We start from the raw sequence: 14,027 nt of genomic DNA on the forward strand, positions 1-14,027 counted from the left end.
CTACCAAAGTTCAAAGTGCCATAACTTTGTCAAAAATGATCGAATATGCAAATTTATGCACGGTTGATGCTGGTTTTCACACTTGATCTGAGGTATGCTGAGACACGTGTGTCACGCCTCGCCTCGTTAAGCCCGCAAGGTCGCTCTGTGGAGCGGCCTGCACGTATTGCACTGTGTGAATTATATAAATTATTACCAACTCACGGTCTGAGGTACTGGCGATTCAAGAGATATCCATTTTAAAAAATATTTTCGTTTAATTAACGATATCTGCCAAACCACGTGCCCTATCGCAAATTCCAAAAGGACATTTTAGTAGACTGACATGCTGAACAGATTTGTGAAGTTTCCCCTCGATTGGATCAAAAATGAGGGAGGAGCTAAGTTTTAAAGGTTCATGCTTAAAAACGTCATAACTCTGAAACCATCAGTAATTTATTATATTTTTCGGTTCACGATCAATGATCGATGTGTGTATATATATGTTGCTCGGCTTGGCTCCGCCCCTCCCGAAAGCGCACGCTGTGTCATGCTTTTGACGTTCGCAGACGAGGCTGAGGGCGCGCGGTGCGGCTTGAGGAGAACTCCAGAATAAGTAAGAGATATCCATTTTTATTTTTTTTCGTTTAATTAACGATATCTGCCAAACCACGTGCCCTATCGCAAATTCCAAAAGGACATTTTAGTAGACTGACATGCTGAACAGGAGGTCTGTGAAGTTTCCCCTCGATTGGATCAAAAATGAGGGAGGAGCTCGGTTTTGAAGGTTCATGCCTAAAAACGTCGTAACTCTGAAACCATGTGACGCATGACGTCATGCTCGTTGACTTTTTTGTTCGTCATGGGTATGCGATTCTACCTGCAAAGTTTGGCCTGGATCTGTTCAGCCGTTGCAGAGAAAAAGGGGTTTTCGTGTTTTCACGAAAAACAATATGGCGGCCGAACCACGTGACCTGTGGCGTCAAAATTACCATTAAAATATTCTACAGACCGAGTCCCTCCTATGGTGAAAATTTGATCTCAATCGGTCCTATTATTGCAGAGAAAATCTTTTTTAAAGGAAATTAAAACTTAAAATGGCACTGAGTTAAGGATCATCAGAATTATCAGAATTCCCAAAGTTCAAAGTGCCATAATTTTGTCAAAAATGATCGAAACGTCGTGAAGTTCGAACTTGATCTGTAACTTATCATGAGGAAACCATGTGCCAAGTTTGGAATCATTAGCATTAAGAGTTTAGAACAAAAGTCCGGAAAACTGTTCTTTGCGTGACGGACTGACGGACTGACTGATGGACTGACTGACTGACGGACTGATGGACTGACTGACTGACGGACTGATGGACTGACTGACTGACTGACTGACTGACTGACGGACTGATGGACTGACTGACTGACTGACTGACTGATGGACTGACTGACTGACTGACTGACTGACTGACGGACTGCCTGCCTGACTGACTGACTGACTGACGGCGTGCAAACCTATAGTCCCCTCCGGTGTACACCGGTAGAGGACTAACAAGCATTCTGAGTATTGCGCTGCAATACATGTCCCCTACCAAAGTTCAAAGTGCCATAACTTTGTCAAAAATGATCGAATATGCAAATTTATGCACGGTAGTAGGGTAATAATGTTGCTTCTGGGACAGCCCGTTTAACATGGGAAATCCCTATCTAATGTCGTTTACCCCTATTTGGGAAAACACCCCTATTAATCCAAAAGACTATGGGCCCTTTGACCTTATGAACCATGAGTCAATTAATCTACTTGGGCTAATACATAATGAATATATTTTAATTGAGCTAGGGATGGGATTGGGTTGGGGGCTGTATATTATTATGACTCACACATACACAAAAGTTTAACCTCAACTTTAGTTGGGGTTTAACTTATGTGTATGTGTGAGGGATAGGGGTTCACAGATCTCTAGTGTGAACCTGTGATCCTTCTGACCTTATGGATCTTTTAACCTTTTACTCTTAATATCATCTGGTGAATCATCTTTGACCCACTCAAACAACGACCCTACAAATATTTGTTTATGTGTGGGAAATAATTTAATTCTCCTACAACTCTCCTCACCGTCTCATCCAACTCACCGGTATTTAAATTAATTCTCTTATTTGTTTTGTGAACTTTTTTACCAGTTGCCTTTTCAATTATACTTATTTGATATTTTTTACATTCATTTTGTTTTCCATTTATATACCACTCGAACCTTTTCTAATTAATAGCTCACTGTTGAGAAATGACGTTGTTTCACTTGGATAACTTCCAAGGAATTCTCTTTGTCTTGTTTCCTGTTTTTCACAAACACACGCCCTCAGTTTCCAAAAGCTGACAAGCACTTCAGTTCCCCGAAATACATTTTGTTCATTATAAAAAGAGAGGTCTCCGAATGGGACATTTAAACATTGTGAACGAAGATGAGCTTGTCTTATTCCAGTCTTTCCTCTGATGAAGAATACTCGCCAGGACATTGGTAAGTTCATTTGGTATTAAACACTGTTAATGAGAGCTTTGTATGTGATTAATTATACAACTAATAATTTATTTTTCCTATTCATTGCAGCAATTCAAATATTGTAAATATCCTGGCAGAATTTCAAGTTGTTTCTCAAGAGTTCCACAACGAACTGAATACGGGTTTGAATAACCTACCTCCGAGATGGTGGGCTCAGAATGAATTCAATGTTTCACCGTTCTTAGAAAATTCACGTGAAAGGTATGATAGAAAATAAAAAACGAGAGGTGTGTGCATGTGTGTGTGCATGTGTGTGTGTGTATGTGTATGTGTGTGCATGTGTGTCTGTGATTAAAATAGAGAGATCGAATTGTGAGGAACAGAAATGAAAAAATGAGATTGTGTGTGTGTGTATGTGTGTGTGTGTGTGTGTGTGTGTATGTATCTGTGAATGTGTGTGTGTGTGTGTGTGCGTGTGTGTGATGTTTTGTCAGGCTTACTTCAGCATATAATAGTAATTTCTCCTTATTTTGTTTGCAGTATTAACCTCGAAGACCAAAATTTTGAGTGGGATGATTTTGATCCCCCAAGGAGTGGTTATTTCCTACCAACCTGTGAACCTCTACATTTTCAACTCAACGATCTTGACGCTAAGCTGGATTTTTTCGAGGTAAGCATGTGTGTGCATGTGTGTAATATACGCCCTCAGTACACGTGTGTGTGGTTCACCGTTTATAATAGGTACACCATATCCCTGCGCATCGTAAGAGGTGATTCAGGGTTGGTGTCAGGAAGGGCATCCGACCCTATATTAATAATAATAATAATAATACATTTATTTTGTATAGCGCTTTTCAAGACGCTTTGACATGGAACATAAATATGAAATAAATATCTCTCCCCTCTTGTCTTTAATAGAAAGAGATTCAAAACCTGAAGACATCTGCTGAACCAACCTTTGACTTGTGCTGGGAAGAAATTGATGACTTATGCTGGGGAGAAGTTGAATGTATACCTCAAGAAAAATGTTTTAATAATATAAAGATTTTAATGTTTTCAATATTTATATATATTTGTTTTGTTTACAATTATTTAATTCTTAATTACAAAAAGAGAATAAAGGAAAAGGGACAGGAAGGTGCGTCCCCCTCCCTTGGCCCCCCCTCATCCCACCCCTCCCCTCCCCTTGTGTGTGTGGGGAAGGTGGGGGTGGGATGAGGGGGGATCAAGGGTGGGGGACGCACTGGGGGTGGGGGATGATGGGTGTGGTCTGTGTGGGCGGGGTCTGTGTGGGCGGGGTCTGTGTGGGTGGGGTCTGTGTGGGCGTGGTCTGTGTGGGTGTGGCTTATGATTTTTGTTTATTTAATATTTTTTTTATTACCACTAATTAAATTAGCTAATCTGGGTGGGGTGAATAGAAATGTTGTTTAATGAATTATTAGCTTTGTTTTTTGTAATTCTTGCGAGTAAAATGAACCCAAGATTTCTTCTCCATTTAAATCATTTAATTTGTAAGTCCAAGGGACTGTATCCATTACATCAATGATTTTAAATAATTCACGAGTCCATTTTTGTGTATAACCTTTCTCAAAATGGCTTTTCCATTTGTATATCCTTACCATATCACCAACTTTGAACTTGGGCTTTCTCAAATTAATCTCCTTTTCATATTCTAATTTTGTAAATGTTTCTGATGGTTTTGATTTTGTTGATGAATGAACTGTATTATTGTAATTATCTACAATATCCTGAATTAAATACACCCATTTTTGAGAACCGAGTTGTGTGAATTTTTTATATAATTTCTCTTTCAAAGTACGATTAAAACGCTCAATAACAACTGCCTTTCCTTCATTAAAGGTGCTGTATAATTTAATACCCTTCCCCTTAAGAAATTTCATGAATATTTTGTTATAGAACTCTGTTCCCTCATCAGTCCATAACTTCTTTGGTTTCCTTTTATCCCGATCAAATATTAGCTTAAAGGCTAACATTAAAGTATCACCCCTTTTTTTTTTTAAAGGGACAACCCAGGCAAATCTACTCCTCAAATCAATAACGGTTAAAGCATACCTGTATCCCCTGTCATTATTCAATTCAATTAAATCAGCGGACCATATGTGGTCGGTGTATTTAGAATAAACCTTCCTTCTTTTAAACTTTGTGATTATAGGTTTGTGTAATTCTTCAGCCAAAAGCTCCTCAGTCTTGATGACATCATTAGAGCCTAATAGTTTTTTGAGGAATAACCAAGACCAAGTTTCAATTTAGCATTTATCAAATTTCTCACAATAAACCTATCAACTTTCTCTCTCAACGTTGGATTTTGTATCAAAGACAAATTATACAACATTTCGCTGTCGGCTTTATGTTTTTCAGTCAACGTAGTGGTATCCCCATAAGCAATATCATGCTTCATACACACTTCATCAACCCTATTTGTAGGTTTAGACCAAGGTTTAGGATTGTTAGCCTCATCTAATCTTTTATCCAAGTTTGTTCCTGGACCACAGAAAGAATACCCTGGAAGGTGTAATTCCCCTGGAATTCCAGTTGTTGTAAATTTACTTCCTGACAGAAACTTTTGTATGTCTCCTCCTCTTTTAGGAGAGATGAATTGGCACTTTTTAGAGCCACACACTTGACATATTCCTTTTTGACAAACTCTATTATTTTTAGCTTTAACATAAGAGATATTTTTAGATTTAGTTTTCTTTTTACATTTGAGACAATAACTCATATTTATTTATCAGAAAAATTCCGACAGAGTATCAAAACCTTTTTGGTTTTCAACATATACATTTCAATCTTGATTTTTAAAACATAAAGAATCCTAAGGAATGCCTTCACTCTCTCCTCCATTTATTTACAAATAAAACTAACTAAAGTCAATTACACCGACATCATCAACCACATAATCTTTTCCTTCTTCTTCTTCTTTATCCCCACTTTCTCATTTAAATCTCCTCCCTGAAACTGAAGACATTGACGTCGTTATTCTTGAAAATAATATTTTCATTAGACTTCTCATTTCTTTATTTTCCTCCTCAGTGCGTTGAGTTTGATTTATTTGCTGTAATACCTTCAATCTTTTATTAATCTCACTGATTTCCATCTTTTTATATTTTTCCTCCCTCTCTCTTTGCTCCCTCTCCTCCTTCTCTCTTTTCTCCCTTTCCTCCTTCTCTCTTTTCTCCCTTTCCTCCCTCTCCTCCTCCTTTTTCTCCCTTTCCTCCTTCTCCTTTTTCTCTCTTTTCTCCCTTTCCTCCCTCTCCTCCTCCTTTTTCTCCCTTTCCTCCTTCTCCTTTTTCTCTCTTTCCTCCTTCTCTTCTTTAACTCCTTCCTCATTTATCTTAGCAATTTTTGATATCAATATTTTCACAGCATTCATTCTTTCTTTATTTTCCTCTTCGGTGAGTTGAGATTTATCTTCTTGCTGTAATACATCCACTCTTTTTTGAATCGCTCTGATTTCCATCTCCCTCTCCCCCCTCTCTCTTTGTTCCCTCTCCTCCTTCTCTCTTTTCTCTCTTTTCTCCTTCTCTTCTTCAACTCCTTCCTCATCCCTTGCTACCCTTGAGTTTAAACCCCAAAGAATATTATACATATACTCATCTGGATTTTGAGATATTCTTGTATCTATAATTATTTTTCTCATAATAGGATACCAATAAGATTTGTTGACGATTTCTAAAAGAGTTTTATATTTCATAACTTTGAGAAGTTCATTTTTATTTAATATTTTAAACAAGTCTCTATTTGTGGGTTTAACAATATCAGTATAAGGCCAGTTTTTTATGACAAAATTCCCATGTATATGCTCCAAATCATAAGGTATGTAATACCGAGCACCCTTTTCTTGTAGGTATCCTTGAATACAAAAATTATAATTCTCTTGTAGTCTTCTTCCTGCCATTTATGTATCAGAAATATATGTGAGATTAATATTATGACAGGTAATACCACCCCATCTTCCCACTACCAAATCGGTTTGTATTCCTCGGCTTTCTATCCTTATCTCATTACCTTCCTTCTTTGTCATGCGAACCATCGCTATACTATCATATATTTTTATTTTCTTAAAATCACGTATTTGTTGTTTACTAATTGTACTTCCACATAAATCCTTATCTTCACCAAGTGGATAATATTCTTCTTTACGAGACTGATTTAAATCATGTAGGTCTTCTATGTTTATTGAAAAAGACCAATTATACCCTAAATCAGGCATATCATACCCCCATTTATTAATTCGCATATTAACTAAATGTCCTTCTTTATAAAATTTAATTGTAAGCAGGTAGTTAAATTCAATGAGGAAAGGTGTATGGTCAGTATAACCAGGTGTTGTGGTTGTAAATTTTACTTGTTTCACAAAACGTGCTGTTTTCTTTAAAGATATATATTGTGATAAATCACTGAATCTAATCAAGTCATTCGCATCTGTAGGGTTTGGATAATTGATTAATTTATAAGTATTCTTCATATTAATATTTTTTACTTACACTATATTTTTGTCGTTCAGCCTGTGCCTTTGTATAATAATTTGATAAATCAATATCCTGAGAGGATTTTCCAAAGATAGAACCATCTTTTCCAACATAGGTCATTTATATTAGATAAAAAATGATATCATAAAAATTTTCATTATTGTTGAGTTGAAATAATACATATAAACATAATTGGCCACAACATTTAGAATTAATTTCTTGAACTTGGAATGTTTGATAAACACCATTCTGTAAGAATTGTATTACTTCAACAGGTGGTGGCATACCATAACTATCAAAATAATATTTATCCTGACTATTATGAATACAAACCCAATGAGAACCATTCTGTGTGTCTAAATTCATAATAATATTCTTTGTATTCTTATTTATATGTATTAATTCATCTCTCATACAAATAACCACATTATCAATTTTTAGTGTTTTACAATACTTAGCTAGTTCTATATTTGACGTTGTATTCTTTCCAAATTGTTTAAACCATTTATCCATTTATTTATGAGAAAGATACAATCCATTACCCCGTTTAGTTAGTTTAACACCCGCTTGAGCGATAGAGGAAAGCATATCTCCAACCAACAATCTAGCTTTATCAGGTAGACTTTCAAGTTTTTGAGCAAAATCTACAATTACACCACTTCCACTAATTTGTTTCTCCAACTCCTTGTTATGTCTTTCCAATTCTTTTTGAGCTTTTAGTTGTGCCTTCCTTTCGTTAGCAGTTTTTACCGCTGCTGAAATACCACCAGTCAATGCTCCCGCCGCACTTAAACCAGCAAATAAAGGAATTAGAAACGGGAGAAATCCTCCTCTTGACTCATCTATTGAATATTTCTTTAACATAGGTTTCGTCATTTTAATTTTAAGTGATCCAACATCATTTAGTGTTTTTACTTGTGTGTGTGTGAGTAAAACATCAATTCTTACAGCTCCTTTTCTTTGAATTGTATTAACATTAATAATACAAGGCTTTTGATTTTGAATACAAGATGTTAATTTATTAAGATTGATTTGATTAACATATACCCCAACCATTTATTTATGAGAAAAAAACCTATGTGATATTAATCATAACACCATTATCTGTATTAATCTGTAATTCTGTTTCCTCCAAAAGCAAACAATATGCATTAACCTCTTCACTCTCCCCTCTTTCAATGTATAGAGAAGTATCCACTCGATTAGACTTTATAGTTTCCTTTTGAGAACTCAGGTCAATTGCGTAGATTGTATATAAACCTTTAAATGCAACCATATCCAAAATAGGATCATTATTACCATTACTTTCACACACTTTTTGGTAGGACTTGTAGGCTTCCGCATAATCATTTTTTTCCCAATCAATTTCCAATCTATCTCGCGGATAAAATGTGCCATCAAGAGAAACCCGAAGTTGTTTCACCTTAGCATTATCACTCAGCGCATTATTCTTATTAGTACCCTCCTCTCCATCTGGTTTTTTAAAAATGAGCCATAGGTATCGTGGCTTTCCTTCAAGAACACCCAAATTCCAAGTGTAGGTAGTGTGTTCCAGTTTAACGTGTTGACATCTTCTTTTAAGGTATGATACATTTAGCGGTTTCTTTGAGTTAAGTCTTCTATTTAACATCTCCTCCGTTTTAAGATTAGGAGTATATTCATTGATATACCAACACAAATCATTAATAACAAATTTATTATTGTCGCCAAAAGCATTTTCAGCCCCAAAAAGCAATCTATTTACATTATCATTCCTTTGTAGTTGAAATCTAATTTTAAGACCATACAAAACTTTATCATAATCACAAAATCCAAATATACCTTTAAGAGGTACTGCTACGGTAAAACTATTCTCAGCTTTTGCGTCATCATTATACATTGACTTCCTTTGACTATAACCAGGGTCTGTGTTTGTTCCCGTTGACATATCAGGAATAAAGCCTTCAACAGCTCCCTTACCCATTCTATCACCAAACGAATATAGTGTAAATTTCATCATTTCAGATGTAGCAGAGACATAATCAACCGCTTCAACCTCTTGTGTTCCAATATACAGGCGAACACTGTCAAACATTTTCCAGAAGAAATCATTTACGAGTGTAGCATTAGTATTATTCGCAGCCTTAGTGAATTTAAATTTACACAGCAAGAAACTATCAGCTATATTCAAGTAAGTTTGTTGATTATTTATTTCAAAACTTTTTGTTCCGTTTGAATTCCAGTCGGTTCCTGTAATAGCATTTACCTTAAAATAGTCTTCCTTTTTAGTAGAGTTTGAAATGATAATCGTATCATCCAAATCATAGATACTATCAATCGCTTCCATACTTGTATTTATATAGTATTAAAATTGTTGAAACCCTGACCCAAGTATTTTAATGATTTTTTGTCGTTCTTGTGAAGATAGTTGAGTTTTACCTTTTTTAATTTCTTTGATTGCTTGTAATTTATGGGACTCCTTTTGAGCATCTTTTATACTCTTTACAACACCTGCTACATTTCCCATGAGAGAAGCAGTTGAACCAATTAGGTCTTTATGTTTAAGAATGGTTGAACCAATACCCATTAGAGTATCAATTATCCCATCTCCTTTATTTCGAAATTGATGACCCACACCCCGTTGTCTCTTAGGTTTATAGTATCCTTTACCCACATACCTTGTATAGTCTGGTGAAAGGAACATGCCCTCCCCTGTAATTATTTTATATTTTCCCAACTCGTGTTTTCTTACAATAACCATTATTTATTTATTGAAAAACTTCACGTAGGTGAATTCTGATGGATATAATTTCATCATTAAAGGATATCATACGATTATCTTGGTCGGTTATCCTAAAATTTACTCTGTATATGGTTTTTCCTGACACAGGTAAATAGACAAGATTTTTTGGTTCCATATTAAATTTATAACCAATCGGGGTTGAGTATGCACTGAATGAAAATATTGTATTTGTTCTTATTCCATCGTTATAAGCACCATCAATCAAATCACAATGAATTAATACTGAATTTATACCGGAGGATATTTGGATAACATTATCACTGTAAAACGTCCCGTTATTTTCAATCTTTTTTGAAGAGAAACCCAATAGCTCTCTAAACGAATTTTCAATCGTGAAATCAACTTTATAATTATTTTTAAGTTTAATAGTTGATTTTGAAGTGTGTTTTTGAATATCTATTACAATATTTTTTGGTTCATCACCTTTTTCTTTCATAAGGCGAGAGACTTCTGAAGATATTTGAGAAATCTCGTAAGCTCCAGGTGAAACGGTTATAGTTTTATATCCACTTCCTGGATTATAACTAAACTTGTTGTTTTTCTCTGTGATATTAAACAAGGTATTATAAGTTTCCATTGACAATAAAGATGCCTCATATGAGGTAAGGGGGTCAAGTTGTAGTGGGTAAGGGAATGAAGCTGTGTAATCGCTCGTTGTGAAATTAAAACTAAGAATTGTGCTTCTCATCTTATTTAATATCTAATAAAATATCTTTGTATTGACATTTATTAATTATTTTCATATTCATCAACTGATCTAAAATGGCTGAGGATTCATTAAAACAATTGTTGTTTCCAGCCTTCTTACTACCTAACAACAATAATAGCCTATTAACTAATTGTGATGGGTCATTTGGAAGAAAACTAACACCCGAACCAAGCTTACTTAAAGCATCAATAATATGTTTCTCCTTCTCATTCTTCTTACTTTTACCAGCAACAGAAACTCCATAATCAAGTGCATTTAACAACTCAATATATACCCTATCTTCCTCTCTTTCCATATCAAGTGGTTCCTCAAAATATTTTGAACCGCTGAATCCGGGGTTTGTTAGAAGAAACATTAATCTTGGAGTTAATTTAACATTTGGTTGAGTAGAACTCAAGAACATCAATTCATCATTAAATATCAATACCTTTTCTTCCACAAGATGAAACACTGCTGGTTCTTCTGTTGGAATGAGACCTGCTCTGGTTTTTGAACCCGCCGAATATTCATTGTTTTGAAGAGCTTCCACAACATAATTAGGGGGTTGATTTACCTGCTCAAGTTTCCGAAATAATCCCTCGTCATCATATTCTAATTCACCAAGTTCTTGTTTTGTTATCTGACTAAAATCTTTGAGCATTTGAAGTTTTTTCGGAGTAAATTCTACCGTGGGAACTGTAGGTGAGTGTTGAGTTTTCAAAAGTGGTTTAAAGAATTTCTCTTGTTTTCTTTCAAAGGCTTCTTCACCAGTTAGTTTCTGTCTCCGTTTCTTCTTTATCTCTTCCTGTTGTTTAACAACTTTTGAAACTAATTGTTGATGTTCCTTAAACTTTCTTTCTCTTTCTTCGGTATTCATTTAGTATTGAAAAATATCATTTAATGAATTGTAAAGGTCAATGGGAAAATTTTCCTTTTCTTCATCATTATAGTAAATGTGTTGAAATAAATCTTTTTCTTTAAATATTTCATCAAATTCTTTATTGGTATTAATACGAGTTGTTATTTCTTCTTCACTAATACTTGTATCTCTGCTTTTCATACGTTTGCGTTGAATCTCCTCATCGATATCAAAACCGAATGATAAAATCTTAACTCCATCACCACACAATTGTTTAATAATTTGTCTCATTCCTTCAGGATTAGTTTCTAAAATCCCAAGACCATTAGATTTTACTTTATTTAACTCACTCTTACAATGTGAATATTTTGTAGAACCAAGAGAGACCTCCTCAAATATTTGACCTTCGTTCCTCAATCGCATATGTTCCTCCATTGAAATGTAGTAATAATCTTTCCCTTCTACTTCTCCTGGTCGCTTTGCTCTGGTTGTAGTACTCACAAAACGAATCATAGGGTGTTTTTAAAAAAAACTTACAATCTTTTCATTTTTACTATTCAAGAGTTTAGATTTATGAAAGTTCTTTCCAGAAGCAGATTTACCCACAAGGTTAATAATAATTGTTGTCATTTATATATGTAATTATGTTTAAAATAAAAATACATCCTTTAATATCTCATCTTGTTTCACAACAATATATTTATATTTTCCAATCGTGTGTTTCATATAATTTTCAAATTCTTTTTTACTACATAACGTAGAGCAATTATCTCTCCAAAAATTATTTACATCTATTGAATTTAACTTAAATAAAATAAAAGTATTGGCATTGTTTCTTATTGAGCGTCGAGGGAGTTGAAAATATGACTGACTAAGATAAATACAATTACAAGAAGAATGTCTCCCTCTTGTATAGTAGCTGTCCATTACTGTTTGGTTTCTCTCATTAACACAATCATCAAAGATGACGAGGTTCTTTTTTGATTTATCTAAATCTTGAGGTGAAGGTATATCATCCGTATTATCACTGAGAATACAAGTTATGGGTTTTGGTTTCGATTTTGATTTCTGTGTATCACAAAATAATTGTATTATATCTTCAATATTATAATCATTTAGTTTGTTTTGAAGTTTAAATAAACCGATAATGTCTTCCTTTTTAAGACCTGCATTAAAACCCTGTGAGAGTAGTTGATACTCGGGTTGAAAACTAGACTTTGTAAAAATTATTAAATTATCATAATCTAAAAAATTAGGACCAAGGAGCATCTTTAAAAGTAAACAGGTTTTTCCACATCCGCTTGAACCAACTATTAGACATCTCAATGAATTTGGAATGTTTTTATGGTTATTAAATTTTATCTTATTTTCCCAAACGGGTAAAAAATCATTCATTTATATATTTGGAAAACAAGTCATCTAACTTTTTTTGAGCTATTTTAGAAACTCTATATTTTATCCTGAGTTCGGGTTTAATTTCAAAATAATTCATTATTTTATTTATATAGTATCTTGTATTAACATTTCCATTAAAATTATTTTGAATAATAAATATCATTAAACCCTTATACATTTCCTCAATACAAATAGTCTCTTCCCTTGAAAGAAATGGTGTATTATCATCACAATACTTAACATTCATCTCTCTTATTAATCTTGTAAAGTAATTCATTTTTGGTTCTAATTTAAAAGAGTTATATATTTTTTTATATTTTTTATTATCATTAATTAAAATTAAATCACAGAAAATACATTGTTTATATGAACCCTCATTATTAAGCCCTATTCTATCACAAGCCAGACAATTCTCTAATTTATCATATGGAGAGTCTGGAAATTCTAAATATCCTTCAGAACTTATCATATTTATGTGGTAAATTTTTGCTTAAACTAAACGCAAGTTTATTCATTAATAAATACAATGTTTCAAAGCACAAAAGACAAATTTCAATCAATCTCTACTTCGGTGGAAGATATAGAAAAATATGTCAAAGATGTTAAATTGAACAAAGATAAATATGGAAATTTTTGGGTAAAACCAGTTATGGAAAATAACATGAGCCCCTCTATTTCATTTAAAGGAAGAGCTCTAACTATACCTGGAAAGACATCCATTAAAGTAAATCTAACAAAAGTTTCTCCTCTACTCCTGGCAATTTATTCAAAGCTTGAAAAAGTGATTGACCACGATACTTTGAAAAAGAATGATAAGACCATTAATAATTCTAGAGGAGACATTTGTATTTTCTTTAATAATCCAAAGGGTGTAGATCTAAGTAAAATGAATGATGTTAATATTTCTGGTGAAATGTCATTTCGTTCTATGATAGTTAGAGATTATTTAAAGATAACTTTTGATATAAAAATTGTAGAGATTGAATCTGTTAATGAAAGAAAGTATATAGATATTGATGGGAATATTTTTCTTGCTAATTAAATATGAGTCAATACAGCAGTGAAGATTTTACTATTTCATTGAACTCAGACGATAGTGATGATAGTATTTCATTGAACTTGGACGATGGTGATGATAGTATTTCATTGAACACAGATGATAGTTATGATACTAATAGTTTGTGCTCAAATGATAGTTATGAGAGTAGCTTTATTGATGACTCTGAGTATGATTCTGAGTATTCATGTGATAGTTATGACTTAGATGATTCTGAGTGAAAAAGTGTTTTAGTTTAAGCACAGCGATATATATAAAACGGAGCTGTAAAGCTCAAAAGTGTTTTATT

The 14,027-nt window shown here is 33.8% G+C and overlaps 1 protein-coding gene and 1 long non-coding RNA gene across 2 annotated transcripts in view; both read left to right on the forward strand.

Moving 5' to 3' along the window:
* BARD1 (BRCA1 associated RING domain 1) overlaps nucleotides 1–14,027 on the forward strand; it is a 120,949-nt gene that overhangs the window by 47,835 nt on the left and 59,087 nt on the right. The gene's annotated exons all lie outside the window — the stretch shown is intronic.
* LOC144893026 (uncharacterized) lies at nucleotides 2,361–2,659 on the forward strand. Its single transcript, XR_013624188.1, has 2 exons — nucleotides 2,361–2,485; nucleotides 2,576–2,659. It is a non-coding gene; the product is annotated as an uncharacterized LOC144893026 (long non-coding RNA).

Source organism: Myxine glutinosa, chromosome 7, assembly GCF_964187855.1.
Source record: "Myxine glutinosa chromosome 7, kmMyxGlut1.1, whole genome shotgun sequence".
Lineage (NCBI taxonomy): Eukaryota > Metazoa > Chordata > Myxini > Myxiniformes > Myxinidae > Myxine > Myxine glutinosa.